Here is a 17480-nt window from a genome sequence, read left to right on the forward strand (position 1 = left end):
CCCTTATCCACTGGCCCCTTCTGTCTCTTCTAAAGGGCTATTTACAGGAATGCCACGGAGTGAAGAAAAAGACCTCCCCCTAGCACAGCCAAGTGCAGACCCTTCCAAAGACCAGGTAACCAACCACGCACGTGATCATGCAATCCTCTAACGCAGCTCTGCTGGGTAAAGCAAGCTCAGATCTCACTAGGAAACCTTTGTGGGCCTCCACAATGCACTGCCATAGTTTTTGCTTAGCTTGGAATGTTACTATTTCTTCATCGATTTTAAAAGAAGGCTTTGCTGGATATAAGAGAGTCAGTTGGCGGGCATTTGTTTTCATGACTTAAAATATATTGCTCTGTTTGTTTCTGGTCTCTGTGGTTTCTGCTGTAAGTTCTGATATTGCTCTGGTGTATTCGCTTTTGTAAATGAGTTGGGTTTTGGTTGTTGTTTTCTCTCTCTCTCTCTCTCTTCTCTCTCTCTCTCTCTCTCTCGTGTTTTTTAGTTGAGACAGGGTCTTACTATGAAGCCCTGGCTGACCTGGAGCTCACTATTTGACCAAAATGACCTTGAACTCAAATAGATTAGCCTGCTTCTGCCTTCCCTGGGTGCTGGGATTAAAGGTGTGTGCCGCCACACTTGGCTGCAGTATACTCTTGGCATCTTGAATATAATGTGTCATGGCATGGTTCTGCTTTGATCATGTCTTTGGAGTTCTGAATGCCTCTTTTGCTTGGGTATCGATTTCTTCTCCTAGAGTTTGGAAATTTTCTATAATTTTATAACCTAGATTCTCCAAGTCTTTAGGGTTTATTATAGCTCTAACCTAAACATTTTTAAGTCTAGTCTTTTGATTAGATTCCAGGGTTCTTACACAATGTGGCCATGCCCACTTATGTTTGTCGTTATTAACGCCTGAATGTAGTACATTATTCTTCCTTCTGTTTAAGTCTATTGGTGGTGTATTTCACTGTGTTTTTTATTTGGTTCTTTGAGTTTTTATTTCTATCATTTCAAATTCGTTTAAAAAAAATCTCACTTTCCCTGTGTTTTTCTTCCCTGTTTGGACCTCACATTTTGCTACTTTTCTCATCCGCTTTGCTGACTTTTTCCTGTGTGGTGTTGCCTTCCCTCTCCATGTCCTAGATCGAATCCATCCCTCCCTCTGTCTGACCTTTCTCACATCACGGGTCACTTTTACAGTAAACTGAGAGTTCTTTACCGGGACTCTGTTTACTTCAGTACAGTTAGGTTTAGTAGTTGAGTTACGATGTTCTGGAGAAGCCTTGCTCTTCCAGATCTCTGTATCTCTAGTTTATTGGAAGGGTCTTCTGGAGCAGCCTACACTCGAAGGTTAATCTCCCATCCCACCCAGAGAGGAGGAGACAAGCTGCCTTGGCAGCAACACCACCCAACTACACAAGACGTAGAAATAACACTTGATGGTGCTGGAGAAGGGGTCGTTGGTAAAGTGTCTGCCTCGCAAGCCTGGGGACCTGAGGGCAGATTCCTCCGTCAGTAAAACTGTGGGATGGCTCACCGGTCCCTGTAGGCCTGGTGCTGTTGGGGATGGGGAAATAGAGACAGAGAGGTCTCCTGGGCGCCAGCCAGCCAGTCTACTCCATAGATAAGGCTCTGTGAGATCCTGTCTCTAAAGATAAGGTAGGGAGTGAGCACCGGGATACTTAGTGTTGCCCTCTGGTCTCCAAACACGTGCCCACACAGGTACTTGCACACATAAACATACAAACAGACACAAAGAAATATGCTTAAAATTCTTCACCAATGACCATAGAAACAGAAACTGGTAAAACTACTGCTACTAGGAAGTTAAAAATTAGAGGGGGCTGAAGAGACGGCTCAGTGGATAAGAGCATTGGCTGCTCTTCCAACGGACCCAGTTTTTCATTCCCAGCACCCACATGGTGCCTTACATCCCTGTAACTCCTGTTCCAGGGGGTCTAACACCCTTTTCTGGCCTCCCTGGGCACCAGACACAAATGTGGTACACAGACGTACATACATGTAGGCAAAACACCCATACACGTAATAAAAATTTTAAAAAATCTTTAGAGCAAGTCTGGAAATAGTAAATTATTCAGAATATTAGATTCCTTATCTGGCAAAGGAATTTCTGTACATACAACTTAAATATTTTCAAGTGTCAAGACTCACACATTCAAGTATTTTTTGTTATAGACTTCCAACTATGCCATTCATTTTCTGGTAGTAGGAAAGCTGCTCATCTTGACATTTCTGTACTATATAATGTAAAACTATGAGCAGTGTGATCATTGATGATGGGTGGGTAGCTATAATGTCAGCACTTTGGAGGCTAAGGCAGGAGGATTGCCAATGTGAGGCCAGCCTGGGCTGTGTAGTGAGCTTGCTCTCAGCTTGGGCAACATAGTAAAATCTTGTCTCAAAAAAAAAAAAAAACCAAGAATAGAAAAAAAAATAAAGTTCTCTGTAATGCTTGAGAAAGTACATCTATTTTTAAGGTGTTGTCTTTAAACTATACTATGCATGTATGAATAAATATGTGTAAATATTACGAAACAATTACAGTAACTATTTAGTTATCTGTAGTGCAAATGAGTTCCATGCTAAATAGAAATGTCTGATTGATATGAACTAATCCAAAAGGATACCTAGAATTAACTATAGTATAATTTGATTTTACAGCAGTCATTCTGGTTTGTAGTCACTAATATGAAGAGCGAGTCACTAGTACTTCGTTCTGCTTACTTCGGTGAAGCCCCTCTGGATCTGTGCCCTCCTTTTTCTTCCCCAGCTGTAGCCTGCGTGACTCTGCAGCCCTTAGGCCCCCCGATCAGTCAGTTCATCCCTTGTGCTCCTCTGGTCTCACTGTGGTTGTCTGTAAATCACACCAGCCGCCATGCCAGCCCATCCTACACGGTCCTCAGTGCTGTGGTTTGGATGTGGCTGGACAGCTCTCTCCCAGTTCATATAACCCTGATTCTAGATGTCATCAGTTTCCTTAGGCCTTTTCTACCTCAAAGGCAGTTGAATGTAGCCCCTCCTGTTGGTGGACACATCCCTGGTGGGGTGAGAGTGCTACTGTATTGCCACTTAACGTTTTTCTCATGTGTCTCCCCTCTTAGAAGGTGTTCCTCTTGTGTAAGAGGCTGACTGCCTAGCTCACTGTAACTTGGTTCAAGCTTTAAAGAGCTTATTTCTAAAGAAAGTTAAGTTCATCGGACTCAAAGGTTTTGAAATTTCTTTTGGAGAGCACGCAGTTCCCCACAACTGGCATTTGGAATAAATCTGTGTAATATTTGACATGCAATGTTTAACACTTGATGTGGCATATTAAAGTTACGAGGTTAGTAAACCAAGAAGAAAGACATGACATGTTTATGTAACTGTAAAGTGTGTGTATTACAAAAGTTGACTCTTAAAAGCTAAATTCTACTTACTTGGCTTGTTAATGACTAATTTGTTGTTGGATGCTTCTAATGTGAACTATCTTAATTGACATAAAGACTCCATATCTGTAAATATCAGTATTTACAGGCCTTGTGTCTGTGCTTCTACGTTCCGTTTCTGATTACCGAAAGTTTGCCTTCTAGTAGAAGTTAATGCTTCACTTAAAACGTCAGACTTCCTCTGTAAAAAGGATTAAAGAATTAAGAAGACACTGAGGGAAATGATGATCTACCAACTTACAGTTACCAAGTCCCAGTGAACTTCCCTGGCAGCTTGTAATACTCAACATCTGCTTAGCATTTGAGGAAGTAACATATCATTGTAAATGCAAATCAGGAGTGACAGCTTTTAACGCTTGCTTATTGAAAGCTAAGTGCATAGAGTATGTGGATTTACTTCTCTTTGAATTTGGGAGCATCTTTCTTAATTTAGTAAATTAGAATGGCAGTATTGAAGTGATTTGATATCAAAACCTCTTATAACTCACCAATGATATAGGTAATAAATGGACCTTCATCTTGGTGATTCATGTGCAGAGTGCCTTGAAATTGCATATTATAGTCATTGTGAAAAGCTAGGAGCGGAGGGTGTCAATAGCTGAAGTCTCCTTGTTGAGATTCTTAGAAGTGAGCATACACCTCCTTCTCTCCAGCTAATCGAGGCAGATCTGATTCCACAGCTGAAGTGGCCTTATTTTCCAATGTGCCCTACCTGTTTGCAGCTCCTGATTTTCAAAGGTGAAAAGATGGTGGACTTCTCCCCACCTTGGCCTCTAGGGTCTCTTCTCAGCTAGGATCTAGCTGCTGGAGCTAGCCACAGTGATGGCATGCCAGCATGACTTGCTGAGGTCTGGCCAGCTTGCAGTAGCTGACTTTCTGCTTTCTCTTAGGTCAGAATCCCAGCAGAATGGGAGAATGCATCCTTTAAACATCACTAGGGTTTCTGGATATTTTGAAATGAGAGATGTGAGGTCAAGATCCTTGACAAATGGGACAGAATGTTTTTTGTTTTAACATTTGTTGTTGCTTTCTTGAAAGACTTCCTCCATTATATCACAGGAGAAAGTCCAAATTATTGCAAACCATAGCAGAGCAGAATAAAACAATAGCTTTCAACGCCTTGGGCTGTTTGATGGTGAAGATGAAGATGAGATCGTTTGGGAAACACTGTACTTTATCCATTGCCTAGAAATAAGAAGTCATACAATAAAAAACATTGTACCATAATGTTCTAAATTGAAATTGTCGAGAATATTTTTTCAGAATTGTTAGAAACTTTAACTGGCCTGGCAACTAGCTAATGTGTGTCCACAGAAAGTTTTCTTCAGCTCAGGCATTAACAAGCTGCTGCTCAAGGGTTGCGTCTGGTTCGCTGCCTGTTTTTTTTTTTTTTTTTTAAATAAAGCTTTATTGGAACACACCTACATTTACATGTTGACTTGGCAGCTTTTCCCCCTACCTGGGTGAAGTTGAATAGCTGTCTTAGGAACTACTGTGGTCCTCAAAATCTAAAATGGGCACTGTTGGGGCTGGGAAGATGGCTTAATCAGTCAAGTTCTTGTCTTGAAAGCATGGGGATCTAAATTTGGATCCCCAGCATGTACATCAAAAGCTGGACACCACCTGATCCCAGCACTAGGGAAGCAGAGAAAGGTGGATCCCCAGAGCTCACTATCCATCCAGCTTTGCTGTGCTTGTTAGTTTTTTTTTTTGGGGGGGGGGGTTGCTTGTTTGCTTGCTTGTTTGTTTGTTTGTTTTGTTAACTTGACACAGTCTAGAGTCATTTGAGAATAGGAAATCTCAACTGAGAAAATGTCCCTGTCTGACTGGCTTATAAGCCTGTGGGGCCCTCTCTTGATTGATTGATTGATGTTGAAGCATCCAGCCCACTGTAAGAGGCCATCCTGGGGCAGGTGGTGCTGGCGTGTATAAACAAGGCAGTCGAACAAACCAGGAGGAGCAAGCCAGAAAGCAGTGTTCCTCCGTGGCCTCTGCTTCAGTCCCTGCCCTGACTTCCTCCCAGTGGTGGACTGTGACAGGGAAGGGTTAACCCATAAACCATTCCCTTCCCAAGTCGCTTTTGGTCAGAATGTTCAGGTGTTAGAAAGTAAACTAGAGCACTAGACAGAGCGACGAGTTCCAGGTTCAGTGAGAGACCTTGTGTCAAACATAAGGTGGAATAAGGCCATTGAGGAATGTGATCTCTGGTCTCCACATGCATACACACCTGCATACACTGAGAACATACAAGCACAGACACAACACAATGTTTCCTGTGTCCTCTCCTCAAGGTAATATCTTCATATTGCACAAGCATGTAATTGAAGATCTGGAAAGATCTTTAGTGATTATCCCAAATCTAAAACAATTTTATAAATCCAGAATCTGGAAATGACTTGCTAGGGGACTTACAATTGGTTGGTAATTTTACCTTTTTTGTTTGTTTTTTCCTTTTATTGAAAATAATTTTTTTCTCACATAATATATCCTGATTACAGTTTCCCCTCCATCTACTCCTCCCAGTTCCTCCCCACCTCCCCTCCCATCCAGATCCACTCCCTTTCTGTCTTTCATTAGAAAACAAACAGGCTTCTAAGGGATAATAATCAAATACAAGATAAAACGAAAACTAGCACATCAGAGTTGGACAAGACAAACAAAAAGAAGAACCCAAGAGAAGGCACAAGAATCAGAGACCCACTCATTCACACACTCAGGAATCGCATAAAAACACTAACCTGGAAGCCACAATAGGTACGCAGAGGACCTGGTGCAGACCCGTGCAGGCCTTGTGCATGCCCCCTCACTCTCTGTGAGCTCATGTGAGCTTTGATCATGGTGATTTAGAGGGCCTTGTTTTCTTGGTGTCCTTCATTCCCTGTCTCTTACATTCTTTCGGCCTTCTCTTCCTCTGGGTACCCTGAGCCCTGAGGGAAGGGATTTGCTAGAAACATCTCATTTAGGGCTAAGTGTTCCAAGGTGTTTCACTCTACGCATGTCCGGCTGTGGGTCTCTGTATTTGTTTCCATCTGCTGCAGGAGGAAGCTTCTCTGATGATGACTGAGTAAGGCACTGATCTATGCAGAATGTCATTAGGAGTCATTTTATTGCTGTGAGTTTGGTTTTTTGTTTGTTTGTTTGTTTTGTTGGTTGGTTGGTTTTGGGCTTGGTTTTTGTTTTGTTTTGTTTTTACACCAGCAATATTTGGTTTTTAGCCTACGTCCCTGGGCTACCTAATCTCTGGTTCTTGGTTGCACTTGTCAGGTATGGGTTTTATCTCTTGAAGTGGGCCTTAAATCAGATAGTGGTTGGTGACTCCCACAGGCTTTGTGCCACCATTGCCCTAGCACATCTTGCAGGCAGGACACCATTGTGTAGATGAAAGGGTTTGTGGCTGGCCTGAAGTTTACTTTTATTTCCTTCCTTACTTACTTATTTTGGTAGCATACACAGTAGCTTCATGTACCAAAGACACTAACACAAAGGGTGAAGGCTAGGTAGGCATCTGCTCAACTTCTCTATGGTCAGTGACTTGTGTAAGTGTTGTGTTCAGCAATGGGGCCTTGCTGAAGCTTGTGGAGAGCAACCTATAGTCTTGGCCTGGGTTGTTTGGGGATTCCTGTGGGACCCCTTTGGCCAACAGCTCTATTAGATGTAACCAATCCCGGTGCTGGAAACTTCATTTGCTGGCAAGAGATGGCCAGTCGGGGCTCTGTCTCCCCCGTCATTTGGAGATTTCTTTTAGATCGCCATCATGTATATGTATTTTAGGGAGCTTCTACTGGACTAGGTTTCCATACAACCCCTCAAATGGCCCTTAATTTTAGCTCTCTCTCCCTGTATTTGCTCCCTCATTTCCCTCCACTCCCCATTTGACCCTCCCATTCCAGCCCTGACCCATCCATAACTATTGTATTTCCCTTTCTTAATGAAACCTATCTGTCCCCCTAGTCCCTGACTCTATACATAATCTCCATGGTTCTGTGGATTGTAACTTGGTTACTATTGATTTAACAGCCAATATCCACATATAAATGAATACATACCATATTTGTCCTTCTTGGTCTGGGTTACCTCACTCGGGATGATTTTTTTTTTCTAGTTCCATTCATTTATGTGTGAATTTCATGGTGTCATTTTTAACGGCTGAGTAATACTCCATTGTGTAACTGTATCACATTTTCTTTATCTATTCTTCTGTTGAGGGCATCTAGGTTGTTTCCAATTTCTGGATATTATGAATATAGCAGCAATGAACATGGCTGAGCAAGTGTCTCTGTGGTAGAATGAAGAATCCTTTGGGTATATGCCCGAATGGTATAGCTGGATCTTGAGGTAGATTCTCATCTTTCTAAGGAACTACCATACTGATTTTCATAGTGGCTGTACAAGTTTGCACTCCCACCACCAATGGAGGAGTGTTCCACTTGCTCTACCTCCTTGCCAACATGAGCTGTTACTTGTATTATTGATCTTAGCCATTCTGACTGTGTAAGATGAATAATTTGTGTTTCCTAATGGCTAAGGATGTTGAACATTTCTTTGTTTCTTAGCCACCTGAGTTTCCTCTACTGAGAATTCTCTAATTTTAAATGTTCAAATGGACGTAACATCAAACATAGAAGAGTACTCTGTAGTTCAAGAAGTTTACTTACTATCTGTAGAAGAGAAGATAAAGGAGGACCTCTCTGCGTGCTGGAATCAGCTGGAGAGGAAGGCTCCCAGCTTTAGGTGTGGTGGGCTGCTCCTGGGAAGTATTAAAACATACTGCCCCGGTGACCCGCTCAGTGTCTGTGCTAGCCTAGCATCTCCCAGCCCTGAGTAGTACGATGGCACACAGCCAAAATCTCGCCCTTCATGTTTCCCCCTTTCTGTGCTCCTGTTGACCATTCTTTTTCTGTTTGCATAAACATTTTCCAGAGGATATAACTGATACAGTTAGGTTTTCTAAATAGATCATGTTTCAGTCAGTTCTGCCTCCCCAAGACATTTCCAGGCAGGGAAATAGAGTTTTGAATATGTGTGAAAGTAGACGTGTGTGTGTGTGTGTGTGTGTGTGTGTGTGTGTGTGTGTGTCCCCGTCCATTTCTCAATTTCACCTTGTGGTAACCAGTTTAAACAAGACTTATTTTACTCGTTTGCCTCATAAATAGCAATCTTAGCTTTACATTCCTGGAGTATGGGAAAGCAGGTGAATTTGGTTAACTAGCTTTTCCTCCTGTTGTGTACTGAAGCAAGCAAAGTGTATGAAGAAATTTGTCCTATGGATTTATTTGGAGCCAGGGACTTAAATTATGTCCAAATGTTCCATTATTGGTGTATCTCCATAGCAGGAAACAGTACAGATATCGGAATTATAAGTTAATTCAGAATGTGTCTAGTCAGTGTATCCATGGCAAGATCCACATAAGTCATATGACTCCTTATGTGATGTGTACTTCTCTCTATTAGGGCCAAATGATGAGAAAACTGAGGATGGATGGCTGTCCAGTCTGGAATATGAACTCAGGAATGACTGTATCATAATTTGAACATAAGCAGTCCTGCCTGCAAAGGTGGATGCTGTTTCTCTTCTTGTTTGTTTGTTTGTTCGTGGATCCATTCAGCAAACATTCAATAAGAATCTGTTGTTTTAGGGATCAGCAGTAGTGGCACATGTCCTGCCCTTGTGGACCTTATTTATGCTCCCTTCACTGTATGCCCATGGAGTCAATTTACATTTCCATAAGTTACCTTACTGAAGATGTGTTGAAACTGGTGCTTTCTCCCTGGCTTTTCGTCAGAAGACATTGCAGATTTTATACCAGGAAAGACTTTCTCTCGTTGGCTAAGATGGTTCTTCCCAGCAGCGGTAACCATTAAAGACAGATCCTCTCTGTCTCCTCTTGGACAGTGAAGGGGAGTTCCCATGGCTTCAAAGGCTCATGATTCTGAAATTCAAGAGTTAGGAGCCTCCATCTGATATTGTTGCTCATGTCTCCCTGCTTTAAACTAGACCCCCCATCTCTGGCTTTCCACAGACCTAGCAAGAGAAACAGAACAAATAAGTAGTCACTTATTAACTACTTGAATACCTGAAAACAACAGATGGACTAATTTTACCTCTTGTTTTTCTAAGTGTGATTTTTTTTTCCTTCCTCCTCTGCACTGTCTGAGTTTCAAGGTCCAAGATGGAATTGTGACTGAGAGGGAGGGAGGACTTCCCCTCCTGGTGCTTGGCCTTCTCGGTTGGTTCCTGCTGTACATCTCTTCCTCCTGCTGGCTGCTCTCCTGCTCATCAACCCGGCATTCCCTGCCAGTCCACTGCTAGCTCTGGACTCCTTACTGAGGCCTCGTCTCCTCCTCGGGCTTTTGTCCTTTGGACTTAGGAGTCTACTAATCCTGGCAGGTCTGGGAAAACAGATAGAGCTTAAGTGAGGGCTCATTAACTCTGACCCCCGTATGGTATGCAGTATCTGTATCTCTTTTGGGGGGGTGGAATTCTGTTACTCCCTCTTTAGAGGGAAGTAAATAAATTCTTAATGTTGACCTAGTTATTAAAACCTTTTTTTTTTTTTTGGTTTTTCAAGACAGGGTTTCTTTGTGTAACATTGCGCCTCTCCTGGAACTCACTCTGTAACCCAGGCTGGCCTTGAACTCACAAAGATCCACCTGCCTCTGCCTTCCCAGTGCTGGGATTAAAGGCATTGGCCACCACCGCCCCTAGTTATTAAAACCTTATGGTGAGCCGGCGGTGGTGGCGCACGCCTTTAATCCCAGCACTCGGGAGGCAGAGCCAGGCGGATCTCTGTGAGTTCGAGGCCAGCCTGGTCTCCAAAGCGAGACCCAGGACAGGCACCAAAACTATACAGAGAAACCCTGTCTCGAAAAACAAAACCAAAAAAAAAAAAAGGAAAAATTAAAAAAATAAATAAATTTTAGCCTGGCGGTGGTGGTGCACGCCTTTAATCCCAGCACTGGGGAGGCAGAGCCAGGTGGATCTCTGTGAGTTCGAGGCCAGCCTGGTCTCCAAAGTGAGTTCCAGGAAAGGCGAAAAGCTACACAGAGAAACCCTGTCTCGAAAAACGAGAGAAAAAAAAAAAAAAAAGAAAGAAAGAAAACCTTATGGACACTAGTTTTCTAGTGAAATGTTTACAATTCCCCATCTTAATTTTAAAACGAGTGTGATACAGAGATAAGGAAGGAATACCTTCTGAACATTGCATTCTTTCTTCATCTATCATCTCAATCATATTTGTTAAATAAAACATATAAAGAAGATCTTCCCTGAACATAATGGCTAAGGTGATGATACAGCCTCAGTGTTCTGGGGATGTGGCTCATTGGTCAGAACAGTTGCCTAACATAAGGTCCTGGATTTGATCCCAAATACGTCCCTTCACCAAAGGAAGAAATAATTTTCATAGGAAGAAAACCAAGCTGAGGGAACTGACTTACCGTACCAAAATGCGGATTCTCAAGCAAGCTGGCTCATCAGAAAAAAGTGCTTGCCATGCAAGCCTGATGGCCTGAGTTTGATCCTGTGGGGAAAGGAGAGAATCAACTTCTAAACTTTGTCCTTTGACTTCCACACTGTGGAGGTCACTTACCGTAGACTCACCACAGCACAGGTGCTCACACAGGCCAGTGTGCGCGCTGCACACGAAGAAACTTTTTGTTTGTTTGTTTTTTTTTTTTTTTTTTTTGTTTTTCGAGACGGGGTTTCTCTGTGTAGCTTTGTGCCTTTCCTGGAACTCAACTTGGTAGCCCAGGCTGGTCTCGAACTCACAGAGATCCGCCTGGCTCTGCCTTCCAAGTGCTGGGATTAAAGGCGTGCATCACCAACGCCCAGCATGTAGAAACTTTTAAAATAAAAATGAAAACAAAACTGATCTCTTGCCACCAATCTGCTCTTTAATTCTTTTTTTTTTCTTTTTCTTTCTTTCTTTCTTTCTTTCTTTCTTTTTTTTTTTTGGTTCTTCGAGACAGGGTTTCTCTGTGTGGCTTTGCGCCTTTCCTGGAACTCAACTTGGTAGCCCAGGCTGGTCTCGAACTCACAGAGATCCGCCTGGCTCTGCATCCCAAGTGCTGGGATTAAAGGCATGTGCCACCACCACCCGGCCTGCTCTTTAATTCTAATCCCCAGCTATGGATAAAAATCAAAACTTTCCCTAGAACTTATCCTTCTGGTATTTGATTGTTGACATCACTGGAGTTTCCCAGGGTCTCCTCACTTAGAATACTCCACCTGGAGATTCGGGAGGTTATTCTTGGTCTCTGCCTTTAAATCTCCTGTACATTTATTACCCCAGGTCTGTAACCTTCTGCAGTTTCATAAAGATGATTTGAAATGTCACAGCCCTGATGATTGGAGAAATTCCCTTTTCCTTACAGTTTGAAATGATTTCCGTTCTATTCTTTGTGTGTTTGTGAGAGTTTTTTTTTTTTTGCCTGCATGTATAGCTGTGCACCACATGTGTGCAGTGTCCATGCATGCTAGAAGAGGGTATAGGATCCCCTAAGACTAAAGTTACAGACAGTTGTGAACTGCTAGTTGGAATGCAAACCGGGAATTGAACCCAGGTCCTCTGGAAGAGCAGCCAGTGCTCTGAACCACTGAGCCATCTCTCCAGCCCCTCAGTTTTGTTCTTTCGTCTTTGAGGATTAGTGGAACTTGTTCCATCCAACCATTAACACAGTAGTAAAGAAAAATAGGTTTGCGGCTACCCCCCCCATGTCACCCCCCAGCAAAGAAGAAAAAAAAAACATTGACTTTTCAACTTAGCATAGTACATTTAAAGTGCTTGGAAATGCTAGGCCAGGAAGACAGCTCAGTAGTTAAAGTATCTGCCGTGCAAGCGTGAGGACCTCAGATGGATCACCAGCACCCATGTAAAAGCTGCGTTTTGTTAGGGCAGTGAGGACAGAAACCGGGGGTCCCCAGAGCTCACTGGCCAGCTAGTGTAGCCAAGTGGTGTGACTCAGGTTCAGTGAGAGTCGCTGTCTCAAAAAGGTAAGGTCAGGAGGGATTGAGACACATGATGCTAACACATAAGCACACCCACATGTGTGCATGTGCACATGCAACAAAAAAGAAAACTGCTTACTGTTTCAGAATCGTGCTCGTCTCGTTCCTTTCTCTGCTTGTTTCTAGTGCGCTGGGTTTCTCGTCCTTTCTGGCTTTTCCATTTGTTCCTCAGATCCTTCGCCTTTGGGATTGGGCCTTGCGGCTTTTCTAACAGGCAGGGTGGGCACTGGGGACCGATCTCTTGACCCAGGCCTAGTGCTGCTACTTTTCGCCCGGCGTTCTCTTGAACACTGTTAACAAATGTGATGTGGTTCTGTGTAACTCTTTCTTGTGGCTAAGTCTCCACTCCCTGGTGTGATTTTAATTAACAGTCCCGGAAGGCAGGGATTATATTATACCTTTATCATACTCTGTTAAGATTCACCCTAGAAGAAATCAAAGAAAAAAATGAAAATAGAGGCTCTGTCCTCAAATGTAACTATTCAGGTCTTTGTTGTTGTTTGTTGTTGTTTTTAATAAGCATTCCTTTGAGTGTTTGCTGTTTGCCGTCACCCGCACTGGGGATGCATAGTCCAGGGCAAATACACAGGGCTTATCTTCATGTTCAGACTACTCAATAAATTGGGCAATCCAAGTCTGAGAGATAGGTGATTTGAAAGAATAAGAGTGTGGTGCTTAGGCCTGAGGAGATGGCTTGGCAGGTAAAGCCCTTGCCAGGTACATATGAGGATCAAGGCACACATGAGGATCAGACTTCAGATCCTGTACCCACATAAATTCTGGGTAGTTCTGTCAGCTCACCTGTAATTCCAATGCCCAGGAAACAGGGACAGATGATCCATTGATTGTATCAGCACTCTAGGTTCCATCAGAAATATGGCTCAATGAATATGGTGGGAAATGATCAAGGAACATGCCTGATATCAAGTTTGGGCCTCCATGTGCCTGAACATACTTGTATACACGTACCATCGCAGGTGAAAACACATCCATACAGACACATGCAAAAAAACGTGTTGGCATATGTATGTATGTGTGTCTGTGTCTGTAAAGAAGGCTCCTCAGAGCTTTGGATATCCCCAGGAGATAGCCTTTGGAATAAGAGGATACCAAGGAAACACATAAGGATTATTCAGATTCAACAGAGGCAGGAAAGAGTAAGGGGATTAAGTTAGGGTACCAAGTTGTAAGAAGACCATTTAGCTAGCCAGAGGTCAAAGAAGTCCATTAAGGCTTGGATCATGGAAGTCAGGAGGGGCTGTGGAGGTGACAGGGGTCTGGGGTGGCCTTATCAAGTGTTTTAGATTTCTGATAACACAGGACTTTTTAAAGGTGGGGGCAGGATGTGGCACGCTGTAATTAAGAGTCCTGTTGCTCTGCTGAGGACCACAGGGTAACAGCTCTGTAAGGAGCCTGAGTCATAGTCCAGTGAGTGTGAAAGCCAGAGATGGAAGTGACCTGAGCAAGCAGGAGTAGAGATTTGAGAGACAGGGGCAGAGTCCTTGGCAGTTACTGGGCTGTGGAAACGGGTGCAGTAAGGAAAGGGGACCTGGTCAAGGATGATGGACTGTGCCTTCATTCACTTCTCAGTACCCCCCTCAGCTCTCCATCACAAATTTTAGGCCATCATTGGTTTTGAGCTATAATATTTATGGTCATAACATAAAGGCACTTGGGGCCAATAGAATACTTACATTAAATTTTTATATTTTCCATAATTCCTGTAGAAAACATTTAGGTTACAAAAGATAGCTTATATGTTAAAGATACTCTATTTAAAAGACTATATTGATGTACATAAAATAATTTAAAATAATGAAAAGGCCATTGTTGTTTTTATCTAAGTTGTTCTGCTAGCCAGTAAAGGCTCAGGAGTCAGATATTGGGGCAAACCTGTTAGCTCAGAGAGGCTGAGAAGCAACCAGCTGACCTTCCATTTTGGCTGGAGTCTTAGCAACAGAGCTTCTCTCTTTCCCAAACCAAAAAGGTCCTTGAATCTCTTAAGTCCCTCTATATTTCTTCCTGTGTGTCTCTGTGGTGGTATTGTGTTCCCCAAAATATTGTGCACCCTAATAAACTTAAGTGGGGTCAGAGACAGAACAGCCACTAGATACAAAGGCTAGAAAATGGTGGCACTCACACCTTTAATCCTAGCATTTCAGAGGCAGAAATCCATCTGGATCTAAAAGGGGTAGATAAAACTGAACCGACATTTTTGTTTTGGACTCAGTGCAAACCCCAGCCCACTGCGGATGGGCTTTAAGGTTTCAAAAACACTTGCCAGGCCCAGTCTCTCTCTTGGCCTACAGGGGTCATGTGGTGGTATTGTGTTCCCCAAAATATTGTGTACCTTAATAAACTTATCTGGGGTCAGAGAACAGAAAAGCCACTAGTTAGACAGTGATAGCACACGCCTTTAATCCTAGCATTCCAGAGGCAGAAATTCATCTGGGATCTCTGTGAGTTCAAGGCCACATTGGAAACAGCCAGGCATGGTGACTCACACCTTTAATCCCAGAAAGCCAGCCTTTAATCCCAGGGAGTGGTGGTAGACAGCAGAAAGGTATATAAGGCGTGAGGACCAGAAACTAGAAGCATTTGGCTGGTTAAGCTTCAGGCTTTGGAGCAGCAGTTCAGCTGAGAGCCATTGGGATGAGGACACAGAAGCTTCCAGTCTGAGGAAACAAGACCAGCTGAGAAGTTGACCAGGTGAGGTTAGCTGTGGCTTGTTCTCTGATCTTCCAGTTCACCCTAATACCTGGCTCCGGGTTTGATTTTATCAATAAGAACTTTTAAGATTCCTGCTACAGGGTCAAGATGTAGCTCTTAGCTACTTGTGCAGCACCATCACCTGCCTGCCACCATGCTCCCCTACCATGATGATTGATAGTGGATTAAGTCTCTGGGGCTTTAAGCATGTCCCTAGTTAAATGCTTTCCCCTTTGTACGAGTTGCTGTGGTCATGGTTTCTCTTCATAGCAATAGAACGACGACTGAGACACTGTTTGACTATATCTGTGTGTAAGGACACAAACACAGGTTTCCTCACAAAGGATGGGACCCCCATCCCATCTCTCAGTGCCCCCATCACACCCCAGCATCTCCACCCCTACATCCATGCTCAGGGGCTACTCGCATCATAAGTATGAGCCCCCCCTCTATCCTTTGCTAGTGCGTGTCCTCCTTGAATCCATGATCAAGATCATTTCTGAAAGTACTGGGTAGCTTATTTATTGATCACCAATTGCATTCCTCTTGGAGTTTTACAAACTGTTCATTACTCCTGAAAAAGACATTTAAAATAATTTCAGACACAAACTACAACAGTTTTAGGTCATTTTGTATATGCTGCAGTGTATACAGCAGGATCTTTCATTTAATATTTTAGTAGAATCTCCTACTGCATATTTTAAATAGACTAGAAATAGGTTGGCTTTCCCCATTTGGATATGTTCAGTTTGGAAGACGTGAAGCCTATAGTCACTTGACCTGACTTGGGTTCTTTTGCTTCCTGTGATTTCTGTGTCTTGTGGAAGTCATCCCATCCTGGAATCATAGTTTTGCAAAGGGGTTTTTAAGAAGATTATAAAGAAATCACTTGCCGGGCGCACGCCTTTAATCCCAGCACTTGGGAGGCAGAGCCAGGTGGATCTCTGTGAGTTCGAGGCCAGCCTAGTCCACAAAGCGAGATCCAGGACAGGCACCAAAACACCAGAGAAACCCTGTCTCAGAAAAGAAAAAAAAGAAAAGAAAAGAAATCACTTAAAGCTCTATTAGAACATGTATTCTTCCTGTGGCAATATTCAGATGTGTTTGTTTTACTTCCATCTAATTTACCTAAGTTTAGTTATAAAGTGGATAGTTTTTAAAGCTTCTTGTTCTCCTTGGTGCATTTTAAATTTGAGCTGCATCTCTGGACACCTGTGGTTTGTTCCTGCAGCCATCTCCACACCCTGTCATTAGCCGGAGGTGCTGCCTGTCTGTAGGGAGAAAGCAAATGCTCCGCATTTTCTCTGAATTCTTCAGCCACCTTTGCTCTGCTTTTGCAAGAGATGGTGGAATTGCAACTTTTTTTTTTTTTTTCCTTCTGGTGTGGGAGATCGAAGTTTGCCTTTGCAGTTTGCCTTTGGAAAATGCTTCTTTTGTGTTTAGTCAGTAAGTGAAGGCTACCTTGATTCGCCTAGGATTCTAGGATCCTGGAGTGTAGTCTTCTAAGAAGCGAAGGACAGGACCTAGCTTATGCTTAGCACAGTTGTATTAGTAGGAGTTTTGAGTTTGGGAAGAGCAGTAGAAAAGGATGGAATGAAGAGGACAGGATGCCTTTCAAGGAATCTTTCCTTTCTTTTAACGAATGTTGTCTTGGAAATCTCAAAGTCCACTAGGAAGAGCACTGGGGGCGGGGCGGGGGGGGAGGTTGTTTGTTTTGAACCTTGCAAACAGTAATAAATTTTTACCACTACCATCCTCACTCCCTACACAAATTTCCAGTTTACCTGAATTTGTCAGTGACCATGACTTCTGGACCCACCTTATTGAAGCAAGTTCAATAGTGATTTTTAAATAAGGTTCATATCAAGATGCGTCTTCGTTTCCACTACAACCTCGTGGGTCCAGCGTGGGGAACAATGTCTACCAGCAGACAGTTGGTTTTTTTTTTTTTTAATTTTAAATTATATTAACTTGTATGGATGTGTGAGGGTGCGCTTGTGCCACATTGCCCTTGTGGAGGTCAGAGGACAACTTGGAGGAGTCGTCCTGTCCGTTCTCATCTCCCTCCACTGAGTACTGGGGATTGAACTCAAGTGCTCAGGCGTGGCCGCAAGGGCTTTTTCCCGCTGAGCCATCTCGATGGCCCCAAGGAGAAAATTCAGTGGGGTGACTCAAGTCTCAACACTGACCGGTGCTTTTGAACCCGCCCGGAAAAAAAAAAAAAAAAAAAAAAAAAACCCACACTGGTCATTGTTATAAGGAAAACAGCCGGGAGATGGGTGAGGAGGATAAGAAGGACAGAGATAAAAATTTGGCCACAGCTACGTGTCGCA

General features: G+C 43.1%; 1 protein-coding gene across 2 annotated transcripts in view; it reads left to right on the forward strand.

The window, feature by feature from the left end:
- The window catches only part of Pcgf5 (polycomb group ring finger 5), a 118533-nt gene that overhangs the window by 50956 nt on the left and 50097 nt on the right, over window positions 1-17480 (forward strand). The window lies entirely within an intron of this gene.

This window comes from Peromyscus leucopus, chromosome 1 (assembly GCF_004664715.2).
Source record: "Peromyscus leucopus breed LL Stock chromosome 1, UCI_PerLeu_2.1, whole genome shotgun sequence".
Classification (NCBI taxonomy): domain Eukaryota; kingdom Metazoa; phylum Chordata; class Mammalia; order Rodentia; family Cricetidae; genus Peromyscus; species Peromyscus leucopus.